General features: G+C 39.9%; 1 protein-coding gene across 1 annotated transcript in view; it reads left to right on the top strand.

Moving 5' to 3' along the window:
- Window positions 1-13,654, top strand: part of coro2ba (coronin, actin binding protein, 2Ba) — a 34,225-nt gene that overhangs the window by 2,341 nt on the left and 18,230 nt on the right. The gene's annotated exons all lie outside the window — the stretch shown is intronic.

Genomic DNA, 13,654 nt, shown 5'->3' with positions numbered 1-13,654 from the left:
GCCTATATGTACTGTGTTTATCCAAACAACGTATAATGACAAACATTACCACATTTATAGGAGGAGTATTGCATCCTGGATTATCTCCTTAGACACATTTGTCGATACGTCAAATGCTGCTTACTTGATTAATAAATAAAAACAAGTGACAATCTTTCTTTAAGTATGTTATAAGTTGCATCAATAACCCATCGAGTTGGGTAGTAAAAGGTTGATACATACAACCAATGCCGGGATCAGAACAAACAACATTTATTTTGAACACAGTCTTTATTTATTGTTCTTTGGGCTGCTTTGGATCTCACTTATACGATTTCCCTGTAAGAGAGGCTACACAATTGGGCCTTTGGAAACTTTAATCCCATAACACAACTTTACATTGGTGGTGGTCCTGGAGTTTGTTGGTTTTCTGGCTTTGCAATGGTGATGAATGCAAAGCTGACTAAAAGTATGAGAATGCATGTAAGATAAAATGAGTCATGAGTAACATTAGTTTGTTGCACACTGTGATAAAAAGATCTTCAAACAGAGACCGAAACTACCTTTTTGTCCTCTGATAAAATGCTGACAGTGAAAATAGGTCATTGCGCGTTTAAATCCATGGCCTTTGCTTTCATTCGTGGACTGAGTCCTCTGTGAGACGGGGCAATAAGCTCTTTAGCTTTTTAAAATGTTGTCTACTGGCAATAACTTTTTTTTGGGCCTGGAGGATTTTACTGGATATTGCTACCAAATATCTAAATACTGAAGATTGTCAGTCTGAATAATCTCCGATTGAACATCATAATATGATTCATGTATTACCCGAGGGTAATGCATTTCCTAACTGATGTTGTTATACTGAATATTTACAAGAGGAATCAACTGTTTGTTACTGTGCCAAATGCTGCTATGACTCAACACTGCTGAGGAGTTCCTGGGGAGAATCCAAGAAAAAGCATTTTCACATTAGTTTTCTCTAAAGTAATCCCAGAGAGGCAGGAAGCAAACGTGGTTGAAAGGGGAATGATGTTAAACACAGGCCTGTGACATACATGATATAACAGTTAGTGCTCTAGAGTACACTCCACAAATTAGTTTTCTATCTCCATGTAAACAGTACAGCCGGTTCTGCCAAATTAAAAGCAGTTTAACCTTTAAATGAAAAAAAGTCAAAAAGATGTTTCTGCCCATTTCCCCAAAAATAACTTACACACTGCTATTGCAGTTCTTGCTTTTATGTTAATTTCCCATCCGAAACTGCTTGCAGATATGGTACTATAAACTTGATTTTACACAAAATAATCTTATGACTGTGAACTGAAAATATCCAGAATATTGAAATGAAAGGGGTGTTTTGTTTTTGTCTTGAGTGAGATTCTTAGTGCTGAATACAGCATGTTGCTCTTTGTGCTCGGCTGATTATTATTACTATATCTGGACACTCTGTTCTCATTTGCTTTGTGAATGTCTGTGTGTGCATGAGTGTGTGGACGTGGGTGGGAAGGCCCAAATGTGAGTTGGCAGACAGATTACTGTATGTGTAGGTGGGTGGAGAACCTCAATTGCTACTACTAAATCGGTACAGAGTATTGAAGATCTTGTAATATTAGCAAAGGGACAACCGGTTTATCTGCTGTCTTTTGACCTGAAACTGATTCTTTTGCCTTCTTCTTCAAGGCTGTTTGACCTCATCTGAAAGAAGCTCAATGAAAGCCTGCAGCACCCACCTGCTCGATTACATAAGTTAAATGTAGGAAGGCAATCCCATACGGTAAAATTCCTGAGCGGTATTCAGTTGTTTAATGAAAGGCAATTTGTGTCCTCCAACAGCACAGACAGGCAACAAAGGCTAGCTCTAGCATTAATTGTTGCCCTGAGTTACCTTGTCTGTTTAAGTTTGGTCTCAGTCCACAGGGCTCAAGGGAGAGGCATAATTACCACAGCGGGATTTCTATGTGCAAGAAACTGACCTCTCCAGAAGGCCGGGGTCACACAATCCTCCGTCTGCCAAACGACCACCAGTCAGAGTCGTTGGGAAATGAAGAACAGACGGAAGGAACTCTGTTTCATATCCAAACAAATTTCTGATCATCTAGCAACTGTGCCATAAAGCATAACGGCAAGCTGCTGCTATAGAAAAAGGTCGAACAGATCATTTGGGCTTGTGTTTTGAATAACCCCTTGTAATTGAAAGCTGTGATTTGCACGGCAACTCCTGAAATGGTCCAGTTGATTTTGGTTGGATACCACAGAAAGAGCAGTGTGCTTGGGAGGGGGGTGGGGAGGAGGGCAGGGGACATTGAGGGAGGAGAGGAGTGACCGAGATGATGAGGGGGAGGACTGGCCTTTGGAGTAAATCTTTTTGTTCCTTTTAGACACCAGCAGAAAAGCTCTAAAGGGAGTCCGTGTGGTGATAAATGAATGACTGTTCCCAGAGGACAGAGACACACACACACACACACACACACACACACACACACACACACACACACACACACACACACACACACACACACACACACACACACACACACACACACACACTTGTGTGTATTACTACACTTGAGAGACCCTTTTGACTTTTTTAATTTTCTGGCTCAAAACTCTAACCTTAACCATCTGCACTGCAACCCTAACCTCAGCCTAATCCCATTTGAACTTTAACCTTTTAACTAAAAGCCTCATCCTCAAATCAGATTTTGTGAATGATTTTACTCGACTAGGACGCTGCCCTAAGTGAATGCTTAACATGGTCTCTTAATTTGAACCCAGCAAAAGACCTGCTGAGGTCAAAACCCAGTGATTTTCATCGGAACTACCCACTGCTGCTTCTCTATATGCGAGAACCTAAAGTTTGCTCTTTTGCAAGAACACACACATGTACACTCTTGTTTCTCTCTATCAATAACTTTATATTTAACCATGCTGACGTGAATTCTATATAATTCAAAGTAGCATTCAAGCTGGGTTAAGTGTGTTTGTAATTACATATATGCAAACACCCCATTATGACAGAGGCCCTCTCTGCTCTGATGTCAGGCACACACATGTGGTTGGAAAGACGTCTGAAAGCCATTTTCAGAGTGTTTATGGTACAGTGTCTGCTGTCAACTGTAAAGATATTAAGACTCTTAGAGTATTAAATGATTCAAGAAATGTTTATAGACATGAAGGCTCTGACAAATCTTAGTGATATGCATTTATAATGATTTATTTTTCAAATTAAAATAGAAAAATAAACATTTGCTGTAGTTATAGATTCATGTAGACAAATCCAAGCACTCAAACTGTCTTGAATTCTTTACTCGGGGGCACCTCGCCCACCATAAATCTTAATTGAGTCTGATTTAAACCACTGGCCATTTGTCAAGCTTAATGTTTACCCGCACGCTCTCTCACACACTGACACACAGACAGACACATTAAACTGAGACCTATATCCACAACTTAGCAACTCAAAACCTGCTTTCCTTGAAGAAGGAGTACACAACACTTTAACATATTAAGAAGCCTAAACCGAGAATTCTGCTTTATTTTTATTTTTTTCCTCACACTAAATGAAGCAGATAAAAGAATAACCTTAAATGGAGAGCAAGTTGTGTCTGTTAAGAGTGGGAGCAGACAAGAAGTGTGAGAAAAAGGAGGAAACTAGGGACGTAGTTGTGAGAAAGCCACAAAAAAGCATTCACCACAGGAAGACATTCAGATCTCATGAGCTCATTGCCTGTCAGAAAGCTTCCTTACCCTGCTGTGTGTGTATGTGTGTGTGTCTGTGTCTGTGTGTCTGTGTGTCTGTGTGTGTGTGTGTGTGTGTGTGTGTGTGTGTGTGTGTCTGTGTGTTTCACTGTGTCTAAAAACGGTACTTTCCAAATCTGTATAAAAGCCTGTTGTATATTTCTGCAAAAGTTTGGGAAACTCTTCTTTCATTTTGTTATTGCATAAATCGTATCAAGACTTGTATAATAGGTGACTTTCTCACCAAAGTAGGATTACATTTTTTGAGAACGAGCACAGCGGTCAGATTTGTTATGGCTTTTGTTGGATACAAGTGTTAATTTTTGGATTTCCCTTTGGGAGGTTGCTAAATAAGAGAGACATTATTTGTTTATTTCCTGCAGTGGTGTGTGTGTGTGTGTGTGTGTGTGTGTGTGTGTGTGTGTGTGTGTGTGTGTGTGTGTGTGTGTGTGTGTGTGTGTGTGTGTGTGTGTGTGTGTGTGTGTGTGTGTGTGTGTGTGTGTGTGTGTGTGTGTGTGTGTCCTGTTTTTGAGCCTGGGGCAAAGCAACAAGTGCATTGAGACAGTAACAGCAAGTGTGTCGTCAAAATGTTGTTCACCCTGAAATGTTGATATTCTGGTGTGCAATCTGGTTTTAACATGTGAAGGAACTGGTCGTAAACTTCAGTAATGTTTTCAATAATTTGCTGCGGTCGGTTTTCAACAGTTTTCTATAGTCTAACCTTTTCTCATCAGGCAATCCTTTCTTAAATGAATTTTTCCAAAATGATCGCAAATGTGTTCCTGTCTCTCATCGGACTGATTAAGTGATATTGCTGTGTTGCTAGTTCTCAGAAATGACTATAACACACAACAGACACAAATTTCCCAGTTTGGGATTAATAAAGTAATTCTTATCTCATCTTTTAAGTACAAATGTATTATAACCAGCCATAGCACGACATATTATAATGGAATCATGCCCAGGAACCAATCCTTTTGAGAATCAATAAGAAAATGAAGTGAGAAACAGGGTGGTCCATTTTCTCAGTCGTTGCCCGGTTGGGAGGTTTGATGAGGTGTTGTGGAATCTACTTACGTAATTTTATCCCACATTACATTTCCAGGCATGAGGCTGACAATACCAATATTGTAGGCTACACTGCGCTGCGTTTTACATTTCTTGCATGCTACTCCAATGTCAACTCACATTTGAGGTATGTGCTTAGGCCGACACCTAATGTTTTGTGATTTGTTTATTTCTCACACACCGTATGGTTGTCGGGTACAATGAACTGTGATATATTAAAGTACATGCTCAAACAAGAGTCACATTCAAACACAAAAAGTGTATCTTTGTATGCATTATACTGTATGTGGAAGTACTGTTTGTTCTTCACTGAGTTTGAGAATTGATTGAACATAAGAGAGCAATGAGTGGGGAGTTGGGCGACTATGAGAGCACATCCAGGATGGATGGTGCCACCACCCACACACTCTTTCACAAACACACATTCTCCAGGAGTTCATCAGGGTCACATTCAGCTCTGTGTTTCGCCTATGGGCACTGATAGCAGTGTAAATATACATATTCATCTCCCAGCACAACAAAAAAAACACTTTATTTATTCCATTTACTTTCCTTGTTTGCTTTATTTCTGACTGAATGTCTACTATTCCCTTTTTTTATTTTTTATGTTTGACATATTTAGTTAATATTTTTTCCATAACATATTCCAACTTCCAATTTTAATAACTTCTCAATAAACGATCTGTTCATTGCTGCTAAAATAAGATCCACAATTTAAATGGTAGTTGGTCATGGTGGTTCACTGATGAAGCCATGAGGAGATCACATGAACATAAATACATAAGCCTCTTATACAGGCTACAGTATGGTGAAAGTGTCAGATCTGAGCCACTGATAATACCTGGTGTGTCAGCAGTTTGTTTAAATGAGTTTGGCAAATGCAATCAGGCATGTTTTGATTTTAGTTGACGTCCGGAGAGATCAGATGCCAGGTGCTGTAGTGGAAAGACGTGGGTCTTACCGCTGCTGTATTGTCAGTGTTCATAAGCAGAAAGATGGCTCTTCTTGCTGTAGTGATTGCTATTAGTTGGTGAGGGCATCTTACTGAGGGAATGGGGTCTGTGGGGGATAGGGTCAACAGAAGAGCTCTGTTGAGTTTATTAATATAAACTGATTCAATAACCAGGCTCTAAATAACTTTTCCCACTCAACTGTGAAGAGACCAAATCATGGTCTCCTCGCAGTTAAGGTTAAGGTAATTTAAATTATGTAGAATCAATGAAAAACTGCAGGCCAGGTATTTTAGTCATTTTCCTTTAAATCGTTGCATTCTTGTGTCACAAAGTAAGGACTGTAGCATGGCAATGTTCCTGACAATGAAGAATGGGAGCTGTGAACTCCACTGAGTATAGAGGGATAAAGGCTAAAAGACATTATTCCACATTGTCAGGGGAAAAAAGCAGTTTACGTTTTGAGTGGAAAGATGCTGAGGCTAGCAGCAAAGGAAAGGATGCTTGAGAGCAGTACAGCAGGTCCCTGTGTGGTGCACATTTTAACGTTCATTTTCATCTTCAAGTGCTTAAGAGGAATCTAATACATTTAGGTGAAGTTGGCATTCTGGTTAATACCAGGTGTTTCTATTCAAATTAACTTTTCCACTTCACCTTATGCCCTAGTTTATACCTGTGTCAATGGCTCTGTAAAAGGTTCTCTGGTAGGAAGAAATTGTACCTATAGTATGGCATTACTTGAACATACTTTTATTTTCAAGGACAACATAACAAGTCGTCAGAGGGAATACATCAACAATGCACCACACAGAACAGCTTTAAATATGTCTAAGTATGTACTCCAATATCTTTCATCACTGAGCCTTTAATACGTGAGCAGATTCAGCAGGGAGTACGTTGTGCAAATAAAGAATCCCTTATGGAATAACAGCTAGAATTAAATATTTGCCTCCATATAAAACAGTGAAATGAGGCCTGTGTTTCACAGCTGCCTCTTTAAACTAGGACACGTGTACTGCGCTGTAGAGGTCCAATTGACAGGCTGGCAATAAACAGATCAATTCAACAGACTGGAAAGCTCTGCATGAGTGACCGTTTGATAGATATCCCTCTTATTGCTAGCCAGCCAAACAATGTCCTGCCATGTGAGTGGCATGCTCTTATATAAACTATATAATTAACCAAATGGAAACAAATATAATAAGCACGTGGTGTAGAACGACAGCAGCGTTCTAGTTCAGTATTCTACATGTGATCTCATCAACAAAGTGGTTTTTCTGAAATAGGTCAAACTCACAACACATTAACCTTCACCCACATATGGGAATACTGTCATTTCAAATGTGGCTTGACATGTTCACACGCGTGTGCAAAGGCTATTACTGTTTCTTTCTTTCTACCATGCTGTGTGTGTTTATGTGTACTGAAGGTGCAGAGTAGGTGTTTTTTTTTTTCTTTACTGAAAAAAATAATGAAAATTAAATACAGTAAAGTAATTTTAACCACAGAGAGGTGATGAGAACAGTCTCTTTCCTCAGCAAGCCTATAATGATCTACACGGGTTTGACTTTTAATTCTATTCTGTGGTTTAACCTGCTTACTGTGGAAGAAAACCCCATTAGAAGTCTTTGCTTACAACATCCCTGAATAAACAGGAACATCTGGCGTTTCCCTGCCCCCACTTTAAAGCTGGCAAAGGTGCCAGAATCTGTTTGTCGCTCTCATATTTGCCCTCTTTGTATCCTGCCAATGGTAATACATTGTGACATGCCATGTGACATCATTCATTTGTGTTGAAGAACCAACAAGGAGAAAAACATTTTGGCCATGCTAACCCTCTTAATATTGTCAGGATCTAAGAAACTGCAGCTATACCTTCAACCCACCGTCGAAGTGATTAAACCATTCCATTCAATTGTAATTAACTATAAAGAGATTACAGAGAACTGACCTGATCCTCTAATATGATATTGACGTAGAAGTTTCCTGAACAAGGACATTCGTTATCTCATTACCCTCTGTAACTGGATCCAACAAATGGCTCCATAATATCCTTTTGCTACTAGTATCCGGCATCTGCACCTTCTGTCTGACCGTAAATACTTATGTTTTATAGCAAGATATCTCAACGACTACTGGACGGACTGGCTTAATTAATAATTTTCTGTGAAAAGATCTTAAAGCAGATGAATCATGAGATTTACTCATTACTGTTCCTCTGATGGTGAATTCCTTAAAAGTTGGATACTCATGTTCATCTTGCACCATTCTTTCAACTTTACATTTTTAGTCCCATTGAAAAGGTCCCAACAATAAAAAACAATGACAGCATATTTCTTGTTCCTCCGATACTTTCTTACTGGATGATGTAAGGAACTCTTACTCGTGTATATCCTCCTAATATTGGTTTATTCCTTCAGCTTATTTAATATTTAATATACATTTTAGATGCAATTCAAATGTATTGTTTGTTCACAAACTTGCTTGGTCAACATTGTCTTATGCAGATATCCAACTCATCTCTTTTTTCGAGACCAAAATGATGCACTTTTGTTTCATTTTCTAAATGGTAATTGTGAATTATAATATTGGTTCTATAATTTGGATTCTGTTCCTTCCTGGTTTCATTATCATGTTCGTTTATGTCTTTCCAAGCAGTATCAGATATGATAGGAAGATCAGTATTCTAGCAGCACATGCTGTTGATGCCAAGGTTCAGACGTCCACCGTCTGAAATGGTGTCTGAAAGTCCTTGGCCAGGCAGATGGTCTGGCACCCGGCTTGGCTACGTGCTCTGTCTAAGTTTGCTTTTTCACGCCTGCCATCGTCCAATCGTGCGAAGAGAAAAAGAGTGAGAACAAGAGATAGTGACAGGACACATTAGAAAGAGAAGAGAGACATTGGATATATTGTGTGATAGAAGAGCTGGTATCTCTTCCTCTTTAAGGACGTTCAGTCCATCTGGTCGTTGATACAGTTGGGTGGGATCGCCTTCACTGGTTCTGAACTTCAACGTTTTTTCACTGGAACAACTAGCTTTTCCCAGAAGTGTGAAACAATGGGCCAGAAATATGCTGAAAAGATCAGACGATTTTGAAATATAAGAGGTGACTTTTGAAACCGCAAATGGTTGGATTGATGGTTATTGGAGAAGAAAAGGTCATTGCTGCCCAGTCTTTCTATATTATATCCTCTGGCAAGACTTTCTTTTTGTTAGAATGTTAGAAAGTGTAACTAAGCCTTTTTCACAGCAGACATTTTGACTTGTCATAGTAGCAAAAGCACAGGAGCAAACCTCCAGGGTTGAGCCAATAGTATATACAACCTTTGGGAAACTGTTTGTTTTTGGACTCGATTATACCACAGACCCCACAGATGTTCAGGCTTCAGCACACTTTAAATATTTTGTAAAAAAAGACCCAGCTTGGCCACCTACAGTGGGCTAAAATGTGTGCATGCTAACACAGATTAAGCTTCTGTTTGTATTTGATTAATCGCAATGAATAACATGGCCAGCCTCCAGGTTCTGAGTTAAACGGTCAAGGATTCAACCACATGCAGGTGCAAGTGTGCTCCGTCAGCAATCACCTTGAAGTTTTGGATTGCAATCTCATAACGAAGATGAAATCATAACTCACCAAATAATTAATGATGTCACAGAGCAGCTTCTATGGTCTTTCGGCAGTGATGGATTTCAATAATCAGATGAAAGTGGTTCTTCATTTCCCTCTCTGCCATCTTGGGCTCGGTGCCATTTGGTTTTCTCAATTTGAACCACTGCCAGAGGGATTTTAGAGCTGATGAGAATTAGCATAGAGCACAATTTAAAATTATATTTACAGTTATTTTTTGTGTTGCTCAAACTGATGTCCATCACGTAAAGAATGGACACATGGTGTGTGTGTGTGTGTGTGTGTGTGTGTGTGTGTGTGTGTGTGTGTGTGTGTGTGTGTGTGTGTGTGTGTGTGTGTGTGTGTGTGTGTGTGTGTGTGTGTGTGTGTGTGTGTGTGTGGGGGGGGGGGGTGTGTGTGTGTGTGTGTGTGTGTGTGTGTGTGTGTGTGTGTGTGTGTGTGTGTGTGTGTGTGTGTGTGTGTGTGTGTGTGTGCGCTGCAGGCAGGTGGTCTGACAGAGGGGAGTTAATCTATGTCTGATAAAAGCCTCCCCTGCTCCTTTTCCCTCTCTGCCTTTTTCTTTGTTTCTTTAAATATTTCATCATTCTTTCTTGCTCTTCCCCTTCCCTTTCTCTCTTTCTCTTTTCTTAATTTGTCTTCTCTTTCACCTTATATACCTGATTGTCTCTTTCAGGCAGACTCTTCTTCACTACAAAGGGAGGCAGATATAGGACATACCGTTTTTTGTCTGGGCTTTTCATTCACCTTGAGTCTCCAACCCCCCCTCTGCCATTCAGGGTGTGATGCTGCAAAAAGCAATTGGCAGTAACTCCTTGGGGAGGAGGAAAGGAAGGCAAAGGAGTTACTATTCATTTAGACATTGGTTTTTGAAGACTGATCTGAAGTAGAATTGGGAACAATTTGTCCAGTTGTGTTTATTGTTTGTCATTTGTTTTTGTATATATCTATATTTAAATGTTACTTGGATAATAACACTGCTGTCATTAACCTCCTTTACATTCTGGGGTGATAGGTGGATTCCTGGACACCCACTCCACCTACATGTGCTCTGATAAGTGCCCTTCACCTGGGTGTCTGGGTTTCCTGTCCTTGGGTAGTTGGCTCTTTGCACCATTACCGCTGCTTAATGCAGCTTGCTTAAGGCCTAAGAGCAGCCATTAGCGGAGCTCCTGTATCTACCGTCATTATTGTCAAGTAATACCCATCATCATGAACACACTCCAAAACTCAAACAGCACTGGCTGCCGTAACACCATCCAACTATTTATGGCACAGAGACCACCACTAGCAATTGCTCCCTTCCACACTTCACTACACTAGCTATGGTACATTGAGGCAGTGTCTGACACGGTCTGTATATCAAGACTGCAGCCATGTTAGCAGCCCTGAAATACTGTACCGAGTCACAGAGGTGCTTCGAGTGCTGGCATCAGCAAGATAACATGCTCATTATTGCAATTTAACATGCAGATTTTTTTGCAGGTTCCATGTAAGGCATATTGGTTTACCATGTTTACAAGCAAGACTTTGCTAAACACAATATATAACTGAGGCTGATGGGAAATGTAATTTGTTTAATATTTGACCTGATCATGACGCTGGATAAAAAATCTGTCATTTAAAAACATTACAATTCTTCCTATAGGAACATTAACTGTCTGTAGCAATTCATGTAATAGTTGTCAAGATGCTTTACTCTGAACCATAAATGTCTAAAGTCAGTGGGATTCAACCTCTGGGGATCATGAATGTCTGACAGACAGATTGACATATGGTCTGCTAATGTCACAAAAGGGCCAACTGTACCTTTTTAAACATTACGACAAGCACACATTAGCGACAATCTTTAAGTACAGCTAGTTGACTATTTTATTATTTGAATCCCCAAATGAAGAACTTAAAATGTGTTTCTCACTATTCAAGGTCTCAAACATTAAGCAGATATACAACCTCTGAAATGTTAAAAATCAGTAGTTTCAATGGAACAAATCATATGGGACTTTATTCAGGCTGCATACAGTAAAACAATTGCACCTGCAAGGCTCCACTGTGACTTTTTAAGAGAAATCCTAAAGGTCCAGTATAAAGGCTTTGTAATATAGGGGTATACAGTAGTTTTGCAGATGTGACATGATGAGTTGACATAGCACCACCCCAACCCTCCACCTGCCAAGTCAGTACTTACCCTCACATAGGCTTAAGGTCTGACATTAATGATGGGAAGATTTTGCCCTTTCACTTAACCTTATGGCTCACTTTAATGTAATGTATTACTGTTGAGCATTTCTGGTGTGTTGTTTGTCTTCTTAATTGTTTGAGAAACTCCAGAATTGATATAATGGACATTAATGGGCCAGATAATGGAGACTGAGTGAGCTCCAAGAGCTGCTGTGACCTCTCTTTTCAAAGGATGGAAATTAATGTGTGCTTGAATAAAATTATTACCTTGCCAACATTCCTGAACTGGCCATCTGGAAATACAGACACAAATCCAGATGGATTCACTTCATTCAGCTGGAGCAGGTGTGTTAAATCTATTCTGTACTGTTGTACTTTATTCCATTGGCCCCTTATTCACAGCTGCCATGGCCTGCAGAGTGAGCTGTGCCTTTGACCACTTTTGTGTGCTTGTGATGCTGTAAGCAAACGGTGGATGCATGGCTGTCATCTGTTTGAGATACTTTTGCATATATTTCTCACATGACCTAACAGCTGCCAGTCTATTTTGCCAAACACAGAATTTAACTTGATTTGCTTAATGCCTTGCTTATAGAGAGTCATGATGTCACGTCGCACCTAGCCTCCGTTCCAACTGCTTATACAACATTTTCTTTTTTTTCATTGGACATATCTTTAACAGGTCTTTCTAGACAATTGCATTTTGTTCCTGGTAGCTACTTTCCATACTTAACATAATTCAGCATAAATCACACCTGCTATTTAAAAAAACAACAACATGGTGATCAAGTTAAAGAACCATTGGTTTGTGGGCGAGAAGAAGAAATACAAAGTAGCTTCTATGAGAATTTCAAGTATTGCAGCGCTTGTACTGACCTTGATTGCTGTTGACTTTCAGCTGACAGCGGGTAAAATGCAAATACTTTTCTCTAATAATCTGCCGCCTAACAACACACACAAAAGCCATTTTAGAACTATTGTTTTCCCATCAGGCATTGCCATAGCAGTGTACAAAATATTCCTTCTCTTTCAGCCAAGCTGTGATACTTCCTGTGTAACATGGCGCTTCACACTGAGAGAAAAAAGAGCCAATAGGATGTCTCGCTTTTTGTGATATTTACTCCTCGCAGAGAAGGGAAGTCATCATAAATGACTGTACAGTGTCGCTGCCAAGGGAAGGAAGAAAGGACAGAACATGACATTGTGGCTTGACAGGACTTAACCATGTCTGAGTGACAAGACATGCTGATTTCCCTTTTGTATCTTTTGAGTATGAGCTCAAATAGCTCTACTTCCTTATTTGGCACCATCATTGAGAACTCTTGATTAGAATAATCTAAGCCATTGATGTGATTTGGTGGAGTTTGAATGTCCTTTTATTGGTTGTAATGAGTCAGTATGCTGCCATTGACTGATTATAGTTTGAGAAGAAAATGGACGTTGGACTGCAGCTGGCATGATGGAGCATAGCCAAGTATTTAGTTTTTTGGTTTGTTGCTGTTCGACAGTTAGTTTCATATTTTGGTGATTTTTGTAACTGAGACATAAGTATTTGTTGCCTTTCAGGGTATCAGATAGAGGATTTAAACATCAAAGCCAAGGGAGGAAAATGGGGGGGATTGAGTGTGCAAAGAGCAGCAGCAGTATCTTGAAGCAAGACATAAAAGAGCTCAATAAACACACTCTGGTCTCTGGAGTGGTCTGCCTTGCAGCCTTGAACCCTACAGTAAATGTATACTGCTGCAAACAGACAACACATGGTCAGACATGGACTCAGGCACATAAACGGACTCACATGTACAACACATCATAAAGACTAGCATACTACACACAGACACAGATACACACCGAGCCAAGAGGCCAAGGCAAAACCCCTCCGTGGTGAACCTGTAGGGCTCCACCCTTATTTCAAACAAACAGACTAACATCAGGGGAGGCAATTTTCAGTATAACACCTGCTTCAGTTGCCTCAGGAATCGATCTGGCCAGGGTCATTTAGAAACAGCTAGTCATGAAGAGCAGAAACTTCAGGGCGTTTCTGTTGAGGAACAAGCTGTGATTTAGAAACTGGAGTTACTCAGACAATGATATGTCTCAATGAAATCTATA

Source organism: Eleginops maclovinus, chromosome 4 (assembly GCF_036324505.1).
Source record: "Eleginops maclovinus isolate JMC-PN-2008 ecotype Puerto Natales chromosome 4, JC_Emac_rtc_rv5, whole genome shotgun sequence".
NCBI lineage: Eukaryota > Metazoa > Chordata > Actinopteri > Perciformes > Eleginopidae > Eleginops > Eleginops maclovinus.
The sequence above is the reverse complement of the archived record's forward strand: the minus strand, read 5'-3'. Positions and strand labels throughout refer to the sequence as shown.